The sequence below is a fragment of the Oryctolagus cuniculus genome, chromosome 5, assembly GCF_964237555.1.
Source record: "Oryctolagus cuniculus chromosome 5, mOryCun1.1, whole genome shotgun sequence".
Classification (NCBI taxonomy): Eukaryota; Metazoa; Chordata; class Mammalia; order Lagomorpha; family Leporidae; genus Oryctolagus; species Oryctolagus cuniculus.
The window spans coordinates 46,931,470-46,952,831 of record NC_091436.1 but is presented as its reverse complement, the minus strand read 5'-3'; positions in this window follow the sequence as shown (position 1 = coordinate 46,952,831).

Here is a 21,362-nt window from a genome sequence, read left to right as displayed (position 1 = left end):
TAGTCACCCTGGAAGCGAGTTCTCTTCCCCTGGTACAAGTGCCCAAAATATCACCAGGAGATTGATAGGCTTCTGTCATCATTCCTCATTGTGCAAGCAGTAGCAGTAATACACTGCAAAGGACCTCAGAAGAGAATTGACGAAATGGCTGACGGAAAGTGATTGGCAGATCTTGAAGCCAAGTCAACTGCATTAAAAAAATTCTCCCTCCTGAGAATAATAGAAGCTCTTTTAATTTGGAAAGACTCCCTTTGAAAGATGCAGTGGCAAGGGTGCTGCACAGGGGTTATCTCCACTCTCACCACAATAAAAATGTTAGTATTAAACTCCCAGTTTCATGCTTACTTTCCCTGTCTCTGAAGATCTCACCTGCATATGTAACTTCTTGCTTAACACCTCTGAGATTATAGCATTGGGATAAAACTGCTCCACATGCCAGGCCTGTTTTCCTCAAGTAACTCCTTCCTCACAGAACCAAAGACATGTCACTGCTCATCGATTAACCAACCTCACGTGACTGAAACAGGCCCTCAATTCCACATGTCCCCTCCTTGGAGACTCCCAATCTACTCATGGCCTCTTTTTAAGAATGTCCCTTGAAAAGATGGGAATCATACTAGTCTGATGCCTATTTCCAAATTATTACACATTTTAATTACTCAAGGAAATTTATTATTTGTATGTGGACTGGATGCACCCTACACGTTAAGACCCATGCTGGAAGTCTTGATCCATTTGACATTCTGGTATCCCTCACCTCCTCCTCTGATTTAATAGAAATTGTCATCTTCTAACCACTCAATCTGTATCATATTCTTTGTCTTCAGGGTCATCACATCATTGTAGCCTTTATTTTTTTCTTGGCATTACTCTTTATCCTAAGCACTTTTTATTCTTGCCTGAATTTGAATATCATTTCTTCAGCTTTCCATGACATTCTAGACAGATAAAATATCATTTTTACAAATTCCCATATCACTTTTCCAACTTCTTAGTCCTGTGTAACCCACAACAAATTCCAATAACTTGACAAATGGTTGATGTTGCATGACCTTTGAGGCTACAGATTGCATTGCATTTTTGATTTTTGTTAGTGGAAAATTTCTATTCCAATGTGAGTAAATAGAGATTTGTCAATAATTTATTTATTAAACTCAATTGAATTGTTTACTAGAAAACAATCCCTTCTGACTTTTGGGTACATTGTCTATTATTACACTGGATATAATCAAGTAATTGTAATTGTAGAAATAACATGTGAGTCTTTAACAAACTGCAGTTTTCTACATACACAATTCCATTCAACTGCCATTCCATTCCATTGCCATCCTGATTGAACAGTGCAATTATATGGAGTGTTAATTATTTGTTAATAGGAGGAATAATGATTAAATTACAGAGTTCATTCATGTAATAACACTCAAATTACTGTTTTAGATTCTTCTCAATTTGTAACCAAGTTCCGTATTGCTAACCCAATTTTTCATGAACACATTAGCAAATTTGCTAGTAGAAATATTGTATCCAAGTTCTGAATTTAAAACAAGTATTATAGCAGCCTGAGTTGTGGCATGGAGGGTTAAACTGTCACTTGAAATGCCTGCATCCCATATCAGTTCATGGGTTCAAGTCCTGGCTACTCAATTTCTGATCCAGCTCCTTGATAATTCCACTGGGAAGGCATTGGAAGGTGGCTTGAGTACTTGGACACCTATCACCCATGTGGTAGAACAGTATGCAGTTCCTGGCTTCCATCTGGTGCAGAAGTGGCTGTTGTGGCCATTTTGGGATTGAATAAGCAAATAAAAGATTTCTCTTTGTCTCTCTCCCTATTCTGTCTGCATTTCAAATAAGTAAATAAATATTGTTTAAAAATTCATATTGTAAGGAGAAGCATTTAACAGCAGTTGAGGTGCATTTTGGATGTTTTATCCCACACTAGAATACCTGGAATTGATGCACAGCTTCTGCTTCAAACTCTAGCTTTTTTCCAGGACATATTCTGGGAGGCAGCAGTGATGGCTCCCATCATACTGAGCATTTAGGGAGTGAACCAGCAGATGAGAGCTCTTTCTCTGAAAATAAATAAAAATAAAAAAAATAAAATAAATACATTTTGGACATGTATTTGGGCATCATTTGATAAGGCATGTTCAGTTTCATTTTTTAATATTTATTTTTATTTACTTTAATGTCAGAGAGAAAGAGAGATGCAGAGATCAATAAAAGCCTCCATCCAATGGTTCACTCCTCAAATGCAGGCATCAGACAAGGTTGGGCCACTCTAGAACCAGAAGACTGGAACTTAGTCTGGACCCCCTATATGGAATGAAGTACTTAAGCCATCATCAATTACTTCTCAGGTACACATCAGCAAGAATCTGGAATAGGAAGTAGTGCCAGGACACATAGTCAAGCACTCTGATATGAGATACAGGTGCCCCAAGCAGCATCTTAACCTCTGTGCCTAATGGTCACCCAGTTTTATATTTGAAAGTCAACATTTTATAATGAACATCAAAACTCCTATCTTCTAGCTTGTGTTTTGCAAAGAAATACAGTGCATTAACATTATTTAATATTAAATGTTTGAACAAATACATGGTTCAATAGTGTATTATGTACACATATATTAAAACACACATATATTAAAACTTTACATGTGTGTTAAAATTGGTTTGAAAAATCCTCATTTTAAAATACCTCTTATGTACATTATTTCTGGGAAGGAATATAGCAGTATCTTCTGGATTTGCTTTGGACTGGATGTGGAGTGTGAGAGAAAGGAAAACACACACAGAATTATTAAACTGTGAGTATTCATTCAATTTGAATAGTTTTCACTTTAAATTTTTACTTGTTAATCTTCTTATTTGGCAAAATATTATGTCTTTTTACCTTAATGTACATTTAAAAAAATGTTATCTCAAAAACTACAAGAAAAAAGGGAGAAGGAAGAAGTGTGAGAACAAGAAAGGGGGAGGGAGGAAGGGAATGTCATTATGTTTCTGTAATTGTATCTTCAAAGCTCATTGAATCTGTTAAAAACTAATTCAAATTGCCGGCGCCGTGGCTCACTAGGCTAATCCTCCGCCTTGCAGCACTGGCACACTGGGTTGTAGTCCTGGTCGGGGCGCCGGATTCTGTCCCGGTTGCCCCTCTTCCAGGACAGCTCTCTGCTGTGGCCAGGGAGTGCAGTGGAGGATGGCCCAAGTGCTTGGGCCCTGCACCCCATGGGAGACCAGGATAAGTACCTGGCTCCTGCCATCGGATCAGTGCGGTGCGCCAGCTGCAGCACGCTGGCCGCGGCGGCCATTGGCGGGTGAACCAACAGCAAAAGGAAGACCTTTCTGTCTGTCTCTCTCTCTGTCTACTCTGCCTGTCAAAAAAAAAAAAAAAAAAAAAACCTAATTCAAATTGAAGAACCTCTGTTGGGACAGAGTCAAGATGGCGGAATAGTGAGGGCGCGCACTGATAGTCCGGGAAAAGATAGTTTAATAAAAGTGGAGTTACTGCAGTCTCAGGAAAAAATTGCAGAGGAAACTCTCTCAGATCTAGTGGATGTGACACGGAGGACCTATGGGGAGAGCAAGGATGCCCACGGCGTGGAGGACAGCCACAGAGTCTGCATGCCAGCGCTGGAAGGGGAGGTAAGACAAAAACCTCGGTAACCTGAGACATTGGCGGGGAAAGGCAGAAAGAGCCTAGAGGGAATGAAAGCCCCACTGGGGAAAGTTCACCAGGCTGACCGGAGGAGAGAAAAAAACGAATAAATAAGGGGAACTGGTACGGACACTAGCCTCTCTCTCTACTCACCTTACAAAGCCAAGCAAGACAAAGAACAGGCGCCATTTGAACATATGTAAAGTGGCGCCTGCCATCAGCCAAGCAAAAAAAACCTGACTCTTGTGGGGAGAAATAACAGGAGGTTAGGACCTAGTGAAAGTGTGGAGCTAACGAACTGAGATTGTGAAAATCTAAGGGTGGGCGAGAGAACTCACCGAGTACACAAACTCGGTACCCTTGGCAACCTGGTGAGAGACTGCGGAGAAATTTGAGACCACACTGAGGGCTGCACAAACTGTTTGTGCAGTTCCTGGGGTAGAGAGAGCAGACGAATACCCACAGGGGCCAGATTTCATACATCAACTACCCTCAATTCCACTCAGCTGTGCGGAATTCCCTTCTGAGTCAAAAAAAAAAAAAAAAAAAAAAGAGAGAAAGAGAGTGAGCGAGAGAGAGAACAACCTGGGTGAGTCACCTTTGACACACCCTTAACCCTGAAGAACCAAACAGAGCTCTCTGGCCACACCCATCACAGCCTCTAAGGATCCATCAAAAGCAGAAAGTCCACTTAATCTAGAGTCATAAGCCGGCGCCGTGGCTCAATAGGCTAATCCTCCACCTTGCGGCGCCGGCACACCGGGTTCTAGTCCCGGTTGGGGCGCCGGATTCTGTCCCGGTTGCCCCTCTTCCAGGCCAGCTCTCTGCTATGGCCAGGGAGTGCAGTGGAGGATGGCCCAGGTGCTTGGGCCCTGCACCCCATGGGAGACCAGGAAAAGCACCTGGATCCTGGCTCCTGCCATCGGATCAGCGCGGTGCGCTGGCTGCAGCGGCGGCCATTGGAGGGTGAACCAACGGCAAAGGAAGACCTTTCTCTCTCTGTCTCTCTCTCACACTGTCCACTCTGCCTGTCAAAAAAAAAAAAATCTAGAGTCATAGTATAACAAGAAAAAACACCACAGCGAAGAAACCAAAGCATATCTCCAATATGCCAAACAACAAACGCAAAAACCAGGTAACAAGAACAAGGAAGACATTATAAAGCAGAAAATTTCCCAGGTTTGGAGAAGGACAGACACATCCTAGTATAGGAAGCTCATAGAACCCCTAATAAACATGACCAAAAGAGATCCTCACCACGACACGTTGTAATTAAACTCACCACAGTGAAACATAAAGAAAAGATCCTAAAATGTGCAAGAGAGAAATGTCAGATTACTCTCAGAGGATCTCCAATTAGACTCACAGCTGACTTCTCATCAGAAACCCTACAAGCTAGGAGGGAATGGTGAGATATAGCCCAGGTACTAAGAGAGAAAAATTGCCAGCCCAGAATATTATATCCTGCAAAGCTCTCATTTGTGAATGAAGGTGAAATAAAGACCTTTCACAACAAACAGAAATTGAAAGAATTTGTCGCCACTCATCCAGCCCTGCAAAAGATGCTTAAAGATGTGTTACACACAGAAACATGGTCATCAATATGAAAGAAGGTAAAGGAAGGAAACCTCACAGCAAAAGATCACAGGAAGTTCAAAACATATATTAGAAAATATCTTTGGCAAATGGCAGGGCAAAGTCACTAGTTATCAATAGTCACATTGAACATTAATGACCTGAACTGTCCAGTTAAAAGACACAGATTGGCTGATTGGGTTAAGGAACAAAACCCATCTATTTGCTGCTTACAAGAAACACATCTTTCCAACAAAGATCCATACAGACTGAAAGTGAAAGGCTGGAAAAAGATATACCATGCCAACAGAAATGAAAAAAGAGCAGGCGTAGCCATCTTAATATCGGACAACATAAACTTTACCACAAAAACTGTTCTTTTGACAGGCAGAGTGGACAGTGAGAGAGAGAGAGACAGACAGAAAGGTCTTCCTTTGCCGTTGGTTCACCCGCCAATGGCCGCTGTGGCCGGCGGGCTGCAGCCAGCGCACCGCGCTGATCCAATGGCAGGAGCCAGGTACTTATCCTGGTCTCCCATGGGGTGCAGGGCCCAAGCACTTGGGCCATCCTCCACTGCACTCCCTGGCCACAGCAGAGAGCTGGCCTGGAAGAGAGGCAACCGGGACAGAATCTGGCACCCCGACCGGGACTAGAACCTGGTGTGCTGGTGCCGCAAGGCAGAGGATTAGCCTAGTGAGCCACGGTGCTGGCCTTCTTTTCTTTGTTTTTTTTTTTTTTTTAAACATTTTATTATTTATTTGAAAGTGAGAGCCACATAGAGAGAAAAGGAGAGGCGGTGGGGGGGGGGAGAGAGAGAGAGATCTTCCAACCACTGGCCCACTCCCCAAATGGCTGCAATGGCCGGAGCTGCGCCAATCCGAGGCCAGGAGCCAGGAGCTTCTTCCGGATCTACCATGCCAGTGCAGGGGTCTGAGCCCTTGGGCTATCTTCCACTGTTTTCCCAGGCCACAGTAGAGAGCCAGATTGGAAGTGGAACAGCTGGGACTTGAACTGGAGCCTTATACAGGATGCCGGCACTGCAGGTGGCAACCTCACCCTCTATGCCACAACCAGCCTCCAGTAATACTTTTTCTAACCTGGGACAACACTATAGAACAATTTAGTTGAAAGACCTTTGCTTACCATTCTGCTGTTGACCATTGAGATTGGATTCAACTTGGAACTACAGTTTTTCTTGACTCTTTCTCCTTCTCCTTTTGGTTTCTTCTTGAAGTTCACTTCCTCAGTAAATTCTGCATACTAAATCGCTGTGTCAAGCTCTGCTTTAGAAATTCAGAATAAAATTTCTGGATAATACAGGGAAATTGTTATAATTCAGAACTATTTGCCATTTTTTAGGAACCTTAGATTGGGAGTGATGATAAGAACTAAACTGAGACAATATGATCTAAAGTACACTTAAATTGTTGTGCTTTTATTTATTTGTTTTAGATCACATGGTGGTCAAAAATTTAAGATTGGTAACATTGGTTACTCCTTCCAAATCTTCATTGCATCATGATTTCAAAAAGTCTCACTCTAAATTCTGACCCACATTCAGATACATTAACTAAATATTTATTGGCTAATATACACATTCATATATTAACACACAAAACACCTGCCAAAAATAAAATTAAATATTATTAAGATTTTAGAAGTAACAATATTCTATAACTTTATAAATGCGGAATAATAGGATAATGCTTATTTATTTTATTATACATATAGTACTATCTTTTTTGCCTTACTGGGATAAAGGTTAAAATATTTATTAAATTTGATATAAGAATTAAGAAGTAGTTTTAGGGGAACTATGGAGAATTGGATAGTGTAGCCTCAATTTCTCTCATATAGGAATGGGAACAACCAAGACTTAGTGTGATTTGGGACCTTGAGAGCTATAATCAGAGGAGATACATTTTATCTCAAATTGAAGTTCTGAAAGAGATCTCAGCTAGCAAGAATGTGTGAAATGGAAACAAAAGAAATGAAGATGAAATCCAGGGAAATATTAGTATTATGGGACTGGGCAAATGTGAGTAGGCCATAAAGAAGATTCATACTGTACATAGGTTCATGCTAGATAGAAAATGTGTGGCGAGGAGACAAAAGCAAGAGGATTTCAAAATTTTTAAATTCTCCAAAAAGATCATAAGAACTGGAGAATGTCCATCAGTTCATTGGTGCCATTTTCTGGTATGGATTTAACAGTCAAAAGGACAGGAAGCAATGGTCAGAGTCTGCACCCTTCCTTTAACAAGCTGAGCTTGAGCAGTATCATTCCTCGAAATGAAGAATAAATGTAAAGATAAAAATTCATTCAAAGTAATGCCAAATGTTCCTAGGTTTATTTAATTAGTTTAATAAAAATAATATGGGGAAGAAATAAGACTTAAGTATGTACCCAAGAGATGGACTTGAAAATGGATTATCAATGAACACGTGAACTGCATGGAAGGGACATGCTAAAGATAGCATTATGTAATGATGTATCTCTTAAATGTCCTCTGTCAATTAGAAAGTGAATTCAAGCTCACTTAATCATAGAATGATGTTAGGTGTTTATGTTTATATATCCACTTAGCAATATGTTACAAGGCCCAGTTAGTATGAGGGTAAATCAAAAAGTTAATGGAAAACACATATTATGGAAAATAATGCACAGGGTTTAAGCATTTTTGTAGCAAAGCAAATTTATTTTTAGCTACATTTTCCATAAACTTTTCCAAAAATGTTTATGGATGGATGTTGCCATGCAGTATATTAAGTAGTACTTGAGATGACCACATCCCTTATCAAGTGATAGTTAGAGCCCTGGGTAATTTGTGCTTCTGATCCTGCTCCCTGCTATGCTCCTGGGAGTCATGGCATGATGTCCCAAGAGCTTGGCTTCCTGCCTCCCAAGAGACAGACTGTGATGGAATTTCTGGACCCTGCCTTGGTCTGTCTATTGCAAGATTTTGCAGAGTGAACCAGCAGATGGAAGATTCCTTTCTGTCCCTCTCTCTCAACACTTCATGTTTTCAACAGATCTTTTACAAATGTTTATTTATTTTATTTGTTTTAAAATAAGAGCAACACACACAGAATGTATGTGTGTTCTTAGAGACATACTAAGAGGAATTGGCGATGGTCTTTCACAGCATGCTGTTCTAATTGTTGTACACTTGAGCATTTTGCATAGACCACCTATAGAGTGAGTTTATGTTTTTTTCTTGATTAAAAGTACTTCAAGCAGTAATAGGCAAGATAATCAAGAAGTCTGCCTAAATATATATTCTGTATAGATCTGCCCAAGTTGTAGAAGATATCATAGTACTCTGGAATTGCTACCTCAAAGTAAATCTACCCTTATAAGCTTTTTTTTTTTTCATAGAATCACCTTTTTTTCTGTGATTTCTCCCCAAATTTCTATTCAAATATTTCCCCTAAGTATTATTCCCAAAGCAAAATGAAATGCACTTGTGACTACATGTTTGATCTCTACTTACTTCTTTTTAATGCTTTAAAATTATTTTTATTAATATAAACAGAACAGATTTCATAGGTAGAATTCTAAGAATATAATGATACTTCCCTCCATCCATCTCTGTTTCTTTCCCTCATACACTCCTCCTTCCATTTTGTTTTTTTTTTACAATTTTTGTGGCTACATGTTTTTAATGTGCTTTATAACTGTATGTATTTTTTACTGCTATAATTTCTTAGGATAAGGTGATAATACCATTGGCAAAACAACCTGGAATGGTTTTGATGCCATTTTCTTTTTTAAAAAAAAAGTTTTATTTACTTATTTGTAAAGCAGAGTTACAGAGAGTTGGAGGGAGAGACACACAGAGAAAGAGAGAGGTCTTCCATCTGCTGGTTCACCACTAACGGCCACAATGACAAAGGCAGGTGGTGAGACCCAAGTACTTGGATCATCTTCACTTGCTTTCCTAGGTGCAATAGCAAGGAGCTGGATTGGAAGTGGAGTGCACACATGGCATGATGTACCACAACACCAGTTACTTAATTGCATTTTCAGCATTAATACATTACTGGTTAAAATTCCAGTGTGTTCTTGGGTTACTTTACTTCATACATTCTAGTGACAATAACAAACATAATATTTTCCCCTCCAACCTACACTGATCCTTTAAACAATACCATTATAGACTAATTTTTCTCATAGTTCATAATAGTAGGAAATGTTGGGGAGATTTTGTAGCTTCATGTCTTATTGCCTGTACCTTGAGACTCTCCATCTGAATGTGCAGTGTGGTAACATGGCCTTGGTCCAATGTTCAGAGACTCTACATTTTAGTCTCAGTTCTGTCACATACCTGAGATAGGTTCTTGAAGTGGTGTTGAGATTGATTTTCTTCATCATTCAAAGGTCAAACTTATGTATGTTTTAGTGAACTGATAGGATTGATTAGCAATCGAGTGAGAAAATGTACAAATGTTTTTTTTTGTAACTTCAAAGAACTATCAAAAGTTATGTGGTTGTCCTAGGTGTAAAGAGAAATGAAGCAAGCAGGAGTTGGTTCACTCATTAAAACTACAGATGTGCCCAAGAGTGTATGAAAAGGAATTGAAGGTAAAGAAAAACATTTTTATTGATCAATTTTATTCCCAACACTCAAAACTTTGAGAAATCAAGTTATATTTAACTACTAACTATATCAAGCTTTAAAACACACTATGATTTCTGGACCCATTTATTATGTTTTTCAGTTTTGTTGTTTAGGCAGATTCACTAGTAAAGTCAAAACTCAGAGCAAGAAAGAAATGATGAAATATTAAAATCTGAAACGTGTTTTCATGAGGGCAAGAAAACTGAAAAAAATGTGAAAGTTATGCCTATGTAGACTCAGATATATATTGTAGCAAAACAAATCATTATCTTTTGTATGTATTTTGCATTTCCTCTGTACTCATGCCTCTTCAAAATAGCATGATTTATTAGCTGATGGTCAATCTTACATAGGTGGCAGAAGAAATTATTTATTTACAGTAAAACATCAGATTGAACACAGAGCAGTTTGTGAGGTTATCTAGCCACTTTTTTACTTTTGGTTGTAAAATACTCATGTATACTCAATATACAAGTATTTATTTACTTACTGGTATCTGTATTTCTGGTTTGTAAGACTCTCATAGATGTATATTTGATGATTTTCCTATATAAGTTATCTTATATTTTAGGTCATTAAAAGTTTAAGGACTCACCTTAATTATTTTAGAATTATTTGCTTCATCACACAACTGTGATTGTTAACAAAGAGGTCTATTGGTGTAAAAGCAACCAAATTTGTTTTATCTGTTCATGTAAGTAATGATGAATTAGTTATATACATTAATTTAAAAAGCAGAGATGTCATTTGCATGTTTAAAAACATTATATAGTCATATTCAAAGTGCCATTAATATAGAAACATGAAACAATACATCAATCACACAATATTCACTTTAGAATCAATCTGCTAAAATAAAGTAAAAATAATATTAATGCTTAATATTAAACACTGATATTGTGCTTTGTAATCACACACACTCTAAGATTTATAAATATCTCTCATTGCTACCTAATTGTGAGACTCTTACAATTGAAGATTATTCCAACCACTATGCCTAGAAACACTTGGCATATAACAGATGCCATATATTGAATGAAGCAATCTTAGTTGTTATAGCAGATATTCTTACATGGTAGCTATTATACTCAGAACCTAACTTTGTTTGAATATCAATTTTCTATGTACTTAATCTGAGAAAAACATGGCAGTGGATTTTCATTTTGATGTTGGTTGTTCTATGTGTGAGTATATGGTCCAGTTCTGATCTGTAAGATAGGAAGGAGGCTTTGCTGGTGTCCTTTCAGAAGTATTCTTGCTTCTAAAGAAGGATACCGCTATACATGTATAAGGCTATTTGTTCCACTTCCTCTTTCCTTCCTGCTTGGGAACGTGCCACATGAAATGTGCAACTTAAAGCTATTGCAGGGGCCAGTATTGTGGTGCAGTGGGTTAAACCAGTGTCTGTTATACCCATATCCCATGTCAGAGCACTGGTTCAAGTCTAGGCTACACTGCTTGCAATCCAGCTCCCTAGCAACACACCTGGGAAAGCAACAGATGATGGCCAACTTGGGACACTGCAACTCAGATTGAGTTCCAGGCTCCTGATTTCATTTTGGCCTAGCCCCAGCCATTGTGTTCATTTGGGTAATGAACCCGCAGATGGAGGGTCTCTGACACTCAGCCTTTTTATAGTATATATATATATATGTGTGTGTGTGTGTGTGTGTGTGTATTAACAGAACCATTACAAACATGAAGGCATGATCTCCCCAGTATTCTGAGGAACATCAAACAGCAAGCAGAGGGGGCCTGGGTGTTAGGAAAAAATACTCCATGAATATTTTTTCTTTTTGCAGAGTGATCTTGATGAATGAATGACAAAACAAACAAAAACAAACAAGCTTGAAGTTGTGGATTACTCAAGAAAGATTAATATTTTTTGGCTAATAAAACCCAAGGAACCTGCCCCGAAAAGATCCTTTGTGAGTAAGCAGTCTGTTTTTGTATCCAGAGATCTCATTTTTCCTGTTATGATAAATAAATACATACAGATATAGAAAACCAAACACCCAGTCTTTTATACTGTTGCTAGGTTGGTATACCAATTCTGGAATATCTCCTTAATTGAGCAAATCATGTATCTTATTTTATGGTTAGTAGTGCATAGCCAGTGATAATAAATAATTGGAATTGTGTTATTGTAAAAATTAAAGGAAAACAAAAAGAAAAAGAAGGAGCAAGGATTGAGGGAGGGAATTGATAGCATCTTATTATTATATCTATGAAACACATGAAATCTGTTCTCTTTATGTTAATAAAATTTTATAAAATTAAATTAACAAATAATAATTATATGGATTATGGGGTATTTTTTTAAATTTATTTGACAGATAGAGATATAGATAGTGAGAGGGAGAGAGACAGAGAGAAAGGTCTTCCTTCTGATGGTTCACCCCCTAAATGGCTGCTACGGCCAGTGTTGTGCCTTTCCGAAGCTTGAAGCCAGATGCTTCTTCCTGGTCTCCCATGCGGGTGCAGGAGCCCAAGCACTTGGGCCATCCTCCACTGCCCTCCCTGGCCACAGCAGAGAGCTGGACTTGAAGAAGAGCAACTGGGACAAGAACCTGGTGCCCATATGGGATGCCAGCACTGCAGGCAGAGGATTAACCAAGTGAGCCACAGTGCCGGCCCTATGGGGTATATTTAACAGTGAAAAAACTTTTAAAACAATGATGTTATATATCTATATACATATATATATGTATATATAACATGTATATATAACATATATATGTATATATATATATATATATAAATTGTAGAATGACAATCTAGCTAATCAATATATCCATCAGTCCATATACATATCCTTTCTTTGTAGTGAGAAACATACTTCAATAATCTTGAAATATACAATATTTATATAGTTAATTATTTTAACTAGCTAGCTGCTCACAAACTTTTATGTAACTATTATTGCCTATAATCATGATGCTGTGATTACTAGAAATTATCTATAGCTGAAACTTTGCACACTTTGATTAATATCACTGCTTTATCCATCCACCCGATACCCTCAGTTTCTGCTAAGTTGCAGCCTACTCTTTGTACAGCTATATCAGTCAGCCTTTAAAAAAGAAGGAAATTCTGTCATTTTTGAAAAATGTGAGTGAATCTAGACTCATTATGTCATATGGAATAAATAAGGCACAAAAAACAAATATTGCATAATCTCACTTATATGGAGACTCTAAAACTACATAAGCCTTAATTTTTAAAGACATTTCTACATAAGATATTGTGTTATTTCCTATTAAAGACATTCTAGCTGAAATAGAATTAATCTACTTCTTACTCAGATTCATATGGTCTAACAGTTTTCACTTGAACTCTTCCTGTGGATACTTTAAAAGAATCCATATGAGAGTTAGATCTGGTTTGACAGGAAATCCATAATACTCTTTACCTATCTAGGGATGAATGTTTAACAAAGCACAAGATTTGTGGTCAAACAGATCCAGGTTTTCATTCTGATTCCAGAATATGTTGGCTGTATGATATTGAATTTCTTTTCTTTTATACTGTAATTTTGTAGATTTAATCACTTTAACATTTTGCTATATTCACTTCACTTGTGGATACTATATACACAACTACATAATTTTTCTTGAAAGCAGTGATATTAATATCACATTATGTGGTTCATGACATGGATCATTAAGGGAGGAAAGAAACCAAATATTTTTTATTTTGTCAAGGGCATAATTCAATGAAGGCAATATTTATAGCTACCTATACAACAAGTAATAAGAAGCATTCTAGGCTGGCGCCGCAGCTCACTAGGCTAATCCTCTGCCTTGCGGTGCCAGCACACCGGGTTCTAGTCCCGGTCAGGGTGCCAGATTCTGTCCCGGTTGCCTCTCTTCCAGGCCAGCTCTCTGCTGTGGCCAGGGAGTGCAGTGGAGGATGGCCCAAGTGCTTGGGCCCTGCACCCCATGGGAGACCAGGAGAAGCACCTGGCTCCTGCCATCAGATCAGCATGGTGCGCTGGCTGCAGTGCACTGGCCATGGCGGCCATTGGAGGTTGAACCAATGGCAAAGGAAGACCTTTCTCTCTGTCTCTCTCTCTCATTGTCCACTCTGCCTGTCAAAAAATAAAAAAAGAAGCATTCTAATACTCTCTCCATGCTGATGACTGGATACAGAAAATGTGGAAATATACACAATGTAATATTTTCTCAGCCATTCAGCAAAAACAACAACAACAATGAAACCATGACATTTGAAGTAGAATGAATGGAATTCATGAATGGAATTGGGCTAAGTGAAATAAATCAGACACAGAAGACAAATTCCATGTCTTCCCTCACATGAACCATTTTTTAAATCTTCAGTGTCACTGTACATAGATGGACAAAATAATACCTACGTTATAGGATATTAACAGAATAGAATGAGATGATTACGTTAAGAGTTTAAAGAGAGCACAGCATTGATTAAACATTTAAAACAGATATTCATTCTATAGAATACTGCACAGTGGTAAAAAAAAATGAAATCTGGTCATTTGCAAAAAATGGAGGAATCTGGAAACATCATGCTGAGTGAAATAAACCAGTCCCAAAGGGACAAATATCATAGGTTCTCCCTGATCTGTGACAAATAACTGAGCTCCTAAAAGAAAATCTGTAGAAGTGAAATGGACACTATGGGAAACAATGACTTGATCAGCCATTGTCCTGACTGTTGAGGAACAGCTTACTATTTTATTCTTTTTAGTATTTTCTTGTTCTACTTAATACCATTGGTTGAACTCTTTAATTAATACAGAATTATTCTTAGGTATTTAAAGTTAACTAAAAATTGATCCCTGTTAAAAATAAGAGTGGGAACTAAGAGAGGGAGGAGATGTACAGTTAGGCATACACTCACTCGGACTTACTCCTAATGGTAGAGTTAGAAACATGCAATGGTACTCAAAATCCCATTAAGTTGGCATGTATTAATGCCATCTTATTAGTTAAAGTAATCAGTTTAATTTCATAATTGATCATAAATACAGGATTGTCAAAAGGATCACATAAATAAGACCAGTGTCTGCTAATAATAACTTATAAAATTAAAAAGGAAAGAATGACCCAACATGGGAAGCAGGATACACAGCAGACTCATATAATGGCAAATCCCTAAACAGCACTCTGGTCTCAGAATCAGCCCTTAAGGCATTCAGATCTGGCTAAAAAGCCCATGAGAGCATTTCAGGCATGGAAAGTCAAGACACTGTGGCAAAAAAAATAAAAGTGACCTAAATAAAAGATCTCCATGAGAGATCCAAGCGGAAAGACCGGACCATCAAAGGAGGTACCTTTCTCTGAAAGGAGGAGAGAACCTCCACTTTGATATTGCCTTGTCTAAATAATGTTGGAGTTTGTGAACTCAAGAGGCTTCCATAGCCTTGGCAGCTCATTACAAGATCCTCAGGTAATTACTGACGTCATAAATGAGAGTGTCAATTGTTAAATCAACAACAATCTCTGTCCTTAATCTGTTGTACTATGCAAATTAATGGTAAATCTAGTATTCAAACAGCACTTTATACTTTGTGTGTCTGTGTGGGTGCAATCTGTTGAAATCTTTACTCAGTATGTACTAATTTGATCTTCTTTATATACAGATAATTAAAAATTAATCTTAATGAGGAATGGTATGGGAAAAGGAGTAGGAGATGGGATGGTTTGCGGGTGGGAGGGAGCTTATGGGGGGGGAAACACTGAATCCAAAAATTGTAGTTTCAAAATTTATATTTACTCAATAAATTTTTTTAAAAAAAGATAATCTCAATGAGTGAAGTAGAAATTCCACCATCATTCCAACCACTGAAAGTATTGTTCCATATCTGAGTATGATCTAATTGTGTTTTTCAAACTACTAGCATTGGGTTTCCACCTTTATCGTTTCAGACACTCGCTATTCTAAACTAATCCTTCAGATGAAAATCTCTACCAGTTGGTCTCAATTACTGACAGAAGCATGCCATATTACTCATGTATACTGGGCCAATAAAAATCCAAAGAATAAGTAGTATTAAAACCATACATTATTTCTATGTTTATCAGTATTACGACCTTTAGATATCTCATGACAAAAATCATATTCCCATGAGGTTATTCTTGGTTTGATTTTTCTTATTCCCTTATCTTTCCCACTTACATTTTTCTTGTCTATTTATTCTTCTTGTAACTTATGAATATAATCCAATTTTTACTTCAAGAGAATTAAAATAAAAAATCCTTGTCTAAGTAGCATGAAGAGTAAAGCTCAGCAAACCTTGTATTTTTCGTCAGATGAGTGCTTTGCTTCTGTAAATATGACCACAGTTTCAGCCACTCTTTGCAGTCATGTGACTGCTGAATCCATGGACTCACGCTATGCCTCTGTTAGATTCTTTTGTGTTTTTTTTTTCTAAAGATTTATTCATTTATTTGAAAGAGTTTCGGAGAGAGAGGGACACACACACACACACACACAGATAGATCTTCTATCTGCTGGTTCACTCCCCAGATGGCCACAAAAGCCAGGCTTTATGAGGCTGAAGCCAGGAGCCAGGGGAATCTTTCAGGTTTCCCACATGAGGACAGTGGCACAAGTACTTGGGTCACGCTTTGCTGTTCTCCCAGGAGCATTATCAGGGAGGTGGATCACAAGTGGAGTAGCTGAGGCAAGAACCAGCATCCATACAGGATGCCTGTGTTGCAGGTGGCAGCTGTACCTACTCTTCCACAATGCACCCCCTCAATTCTTTCTTATTTGCCTTCTTAATCACAAAACTCCAGAAAGCATGCATCTTAATTTTTAAAATTAAATTAATAGGATTTATCTTAATTTCCATGAAAATCACTTATTATTCTTAATAATTTTCATTTTCTGTTGTTATTTTAAATTCAGTAGTTTATTTGAGAGACATAAAGAGAGAGAGAGAGAGAGAAAGAGAGGGAGACAGAGACACAGAGAGAGAGTATTCTCATTCACTGATTGACTCCCCAAATACCACAGCTGAAAAGAACAGCAGAGCTGTAGCTCCAATCCAGGCACTCCCTGTGAGATATGGGTATCTTAAACACCAGACCAAGTACTCACCCCTGTTACCTTTATAATTTTTTTAACTTTTATTTAATGAATATAGATTTCCAAAGTACAGAATATTGATTACAATGGCTTCCCCCCATAACATCCCTCCCACCCGCAACCCTCCCCTTATCCACTCCCTCTCCCCTTCCATTCACATCAAGATTCATTTTCGATTCTCTTTATATACAGAAGATCAGTTTAGCATACATTAAGTAAAGATTTCAACAGTTTGCTCCCACACAGAAACATAAAGTGAAAAATACTGTTTGAGTACTAGTTATAGCATTAAATCTCAATGTACAGCACACTAAGGACAAAGATCCTACATGAGGAGTAAGTGCACAGTGACTCCTGTTGTTGACTTAACAAATTGACACTCTTGTTTATAGCCTCAATAATCACCCTACACCACATTAACAGACTGCAGAAGAAAAACCATATGATTATCTCAATAGATGCCGAGAAAGCATTTGATAAAATACAACACCCGTTCATGATGAAAACTCTAAGCAAACTGGGTTTGGAAGGAACATTCCTCAATACAATCAAAGCAATCTATGAAAAACCCACAGCCAACATCCTATTGAATGGGGAAAAGTTGGAAGCATTTCCACTGAGATCTGGTACCAGACAGGGATGCCCACTCTCACCAGTGCTATTCAATATAGTTCTGGAGGTTCTAGCCAGAGCTATTAGGCAAGAAAAAGAAATTAAAGGGATACAAATTGGGAAGGAAGAACTCAAACTATCCCTCTTTGCAGATGACATGATTCTTTATTTAGGGGACCCAAAGAACTCTACTAAGAGACTATTGGAACTCATAGAAGATTTTGGCAAAGTAGCAGAGTATAAAATCAATGCACAAAAATCAACAGCCTTTGTATACACAGACAATGCCATGGCTGAGGAAGAACTTCTAAGATCAATCACATTCACAATAGCTACAAAAACAATCAAATACCTTGGAATAAACTTAACCAAGGACGTTCAAGATCTCTACAATGAAAATTACAAAACCTTAAAGAAAGAAATAGAAGAGGATACCAAGAAATGGAAAAATCTTCCATGCTCATGGATTGGAAGAATCAATATCATCAAAATGTCCATTCTCCCAAAAGCAATTTATAGATTCAATGCAATACCAATCAAGATACCAAAGACATTCTTCTCAGATCTAGAAAAAATGATGCTGAAATTCATATGGAGACACAGGAAACCTCGAATAGCTAAAGCAATCTTGTACAACAAAAACAAAGTGGAGGCATCACAATGCCAGATTTCAGGACATACTACAGGGCAGTTGTAATCAAAACAGCATGGTACTGGTACAGAAACAGATGGATAGACCAATGGAACAGAATTGAAACACCAGAAATCAATCCAAACATCTACAGCCAACTCATATTTGATCAAGGATCCAAAACCAATTCCTGGAGTAAGGACAGTCTATTCAATAAATGGTGCTGGGAAAACTGGATTTCCACGTGCAGAAGCATGAAGCAAGACCCCTACCTTTCATCTTACACAAAAATCCACTCAACATGGATTAACGACCTAAATCTACGACCTGACACCATCAAATTATTAGAGAGCATTGGAAAAAACCCTGCAAGATATAGGTACCGGCAATGACTTCTTGGAAAACACCCCAGAAGCACAGGCAGTCAAAGCCAAAATTAACATTTGGGATGGCATCAAATTGAGAAGTTTCTGTACTGCAAAAGAAACAGTCAGGAAAGTGAAGAGACAACCAACAGAATGGGAAAATATATTTGCAAACTATGCAACTGATAAAGGGTTGATAACCAGAATCTACAAAGAAATCAAGAAACTCCACAACATCAAAACAAACAACCCACTTAAGAGATGGTCCGAGGACCTCAATAGACATTTTTCAGAAGAGGAAATCCAAATGGCCAACAGGCACATGAAAAAATGTTAAAGATCACTAGCAATCAGGGAAATGCAAATCAAAACCACAAGGAGGTTCCACCTCACCCCAGTTAAAATGGCTCACATTCAGAAACCTGCCAACAATAGATGCTGGAGAAGATGTGGGGAAAAAGGGACACTAACCCACTGTTGGTGGGAATGCAAACTGGTTAAGCCACTGTGGAAGTCAGTCTGGAGATTCCTCAGAAACCTGAATATAACCCTACCATTCAACCCAGCCATCCCACTCCTTGGAATTTACCCAAAGGAAATGAAATTGGCAAACAAAAAAGATGTCTGCACCTCAATGTTTATTGCAGCTCAATTCACAATAGCTAAGACCTGGAACCAACCTAAATGCCCATCAACAGTAGACTGGATAAAGAAATTATGGGACATGTACTTTATAGAATACTATACAGCAGTCAAAAACAACGAAACTCGGTTGTCTACCTTTATAATTTTAAGCATTATTCGATGCTATTAAGTCATTTTGTTTTCTTTTTCTCTGTTTTTTTTTTTAAGATATATTTTTTTATTTATTTGAAAGTCAGTGTTACACAGAGAAGGAGAGGCAGAAGCAGAGAGAGAGAGAGGTCTTCTATCCGCTTGTTCACTCCTTAATTGGCCGCAACGGCCGGAGCTACACTGATCCAGAGCCAGGAATCAGGAACTTCTTCCGGTCTCCCACATGGGTACAGGGGCTCAAGGGCTTAGACCATCTTCTACTGCTTTCCCAGGTCATAGTAGAGATCTGGATCGGAAGTGGAGCAGCTGGGACTTGAACTGGTGCCAAAATGGGATGCTGGCATGCAGGTAGTGACTTTACCTGCTACGCTGCAGTGTTGGCCCCTATTTTTTATTTTTTCATAACATGTTTTTGGCTACAGAAATAACATGAGTAGTAAAAAATTTGTATGAAAACAGATACAGTAAAATATTAATATTAATAATTATGCTTTTTCGAGACAAAAGTTTTAAGGCTTACATTGTCTTGTTACACATTTTTCCATATTGAAACACATATATTTATGCAATTAAATTATGGGGTCACATAGTCATATCAACTGTTGTTTTTGTTGTAACACTTTTTTTTTTTTTTGAAAGGCAGAGTGGATGGTGAGAGAGAGAGACAGAGAGAAAGGTATTCCTTTGCCGTTGGTTCACCCTCCAGTGGCCACCATGGCCAGCGTGCTGTGGCCAGCGCACCACGCTGATCCGTTGGCAGGAGCCAGGTACTTATCCTGGTCTCCCATGGGGTGCGGGGCCCAAGCACTTGGGCCATCTTCCACTGCACTCCTGGGCCACAGCAGAGAGCTGGCCTGGAAGAGGAGCGACCAGGACAGAATCCGGCGCCCCTACTGGGTCTAGAACCCTGTGTGCCGGCGCCGCAAGGCGGAGGATTAGCCTAGTGAGCCGCGGTGCCGGCCTGTAACACTTTTAATATATATTTTTGGTGTTATACCTGATTATATCTTGGCTTTGTGTTATAATCAGCTCTTTTTTAACTTTTATTTAATAAATATAAATTTCTAAAGTACAGCTTTTGGATTACAGTGGCTTCCCCCCCACATAACTTTCCTCCCACCCACAACCCTTCCATCTCCTCCTGCTCCCTCTCCCACCACATTCACATCAATATACATTTTCAATTCTCTTTATATACAGAAGATCAATTTAGTATATATTAAGTAAAGATTTCAACAGTTTGCACCCACACAGAAACACAAAGTGTAAAGAACTGTTTGAGTATTAGTTATAGCATTAATTCACATTGTACAACACATTAATGACAGAGATCCTACATGGGGATTAAGTGCACTATCCTTAACTTATCAAGTTCAAAGTTAAGATGAATGAATAGGAACAAATGCAGAGATTTGTAGCACACACTAATGCCTTTTGTTAATAAGAGATACAATTAATTAATAGATATTACTATGATTAGTATATATCACTCTATTAATCAAAACTTTGAATATTGCTCTGCTATCATATAATTCAAACATTTTTCAGTCTATACATTTCCATCATGTCCACAAGATTAGTATTCAGTCAATTATTTACTCAATTAAATTAGTTTATCAAAATGAATTAAAAAAAAACTCCATGTATTATATCAAACATTGTGCTCAGGCACACATATGCAAATTAAATAGAAATATTCTAAGTCTTGAAAATACAGTCTACTGGGGAAAAGGAATATTAACACAATTATATTTTGTGTGTGCTGAATGCTAAATATACAGCATTATAAATATTAAGAGGAAAGAAAATTCTTATCCTCAAAGGATTATGAAAGGATACATGTTACTTGAGAGACTTTGGACATATTCCAAACTGAACTCTCAATATAGCTTGGAAGCAGAAAACTAAGAGTAAAGGATTTTAAGCTATTTTTATCTATGTTGCCATTGAAAAGCAAAAGAAAAGTAAAATGTAAAGGTTTAAAACTCCATTTTTAATGTATACCTAATCTTTGAATAATAAAACAAA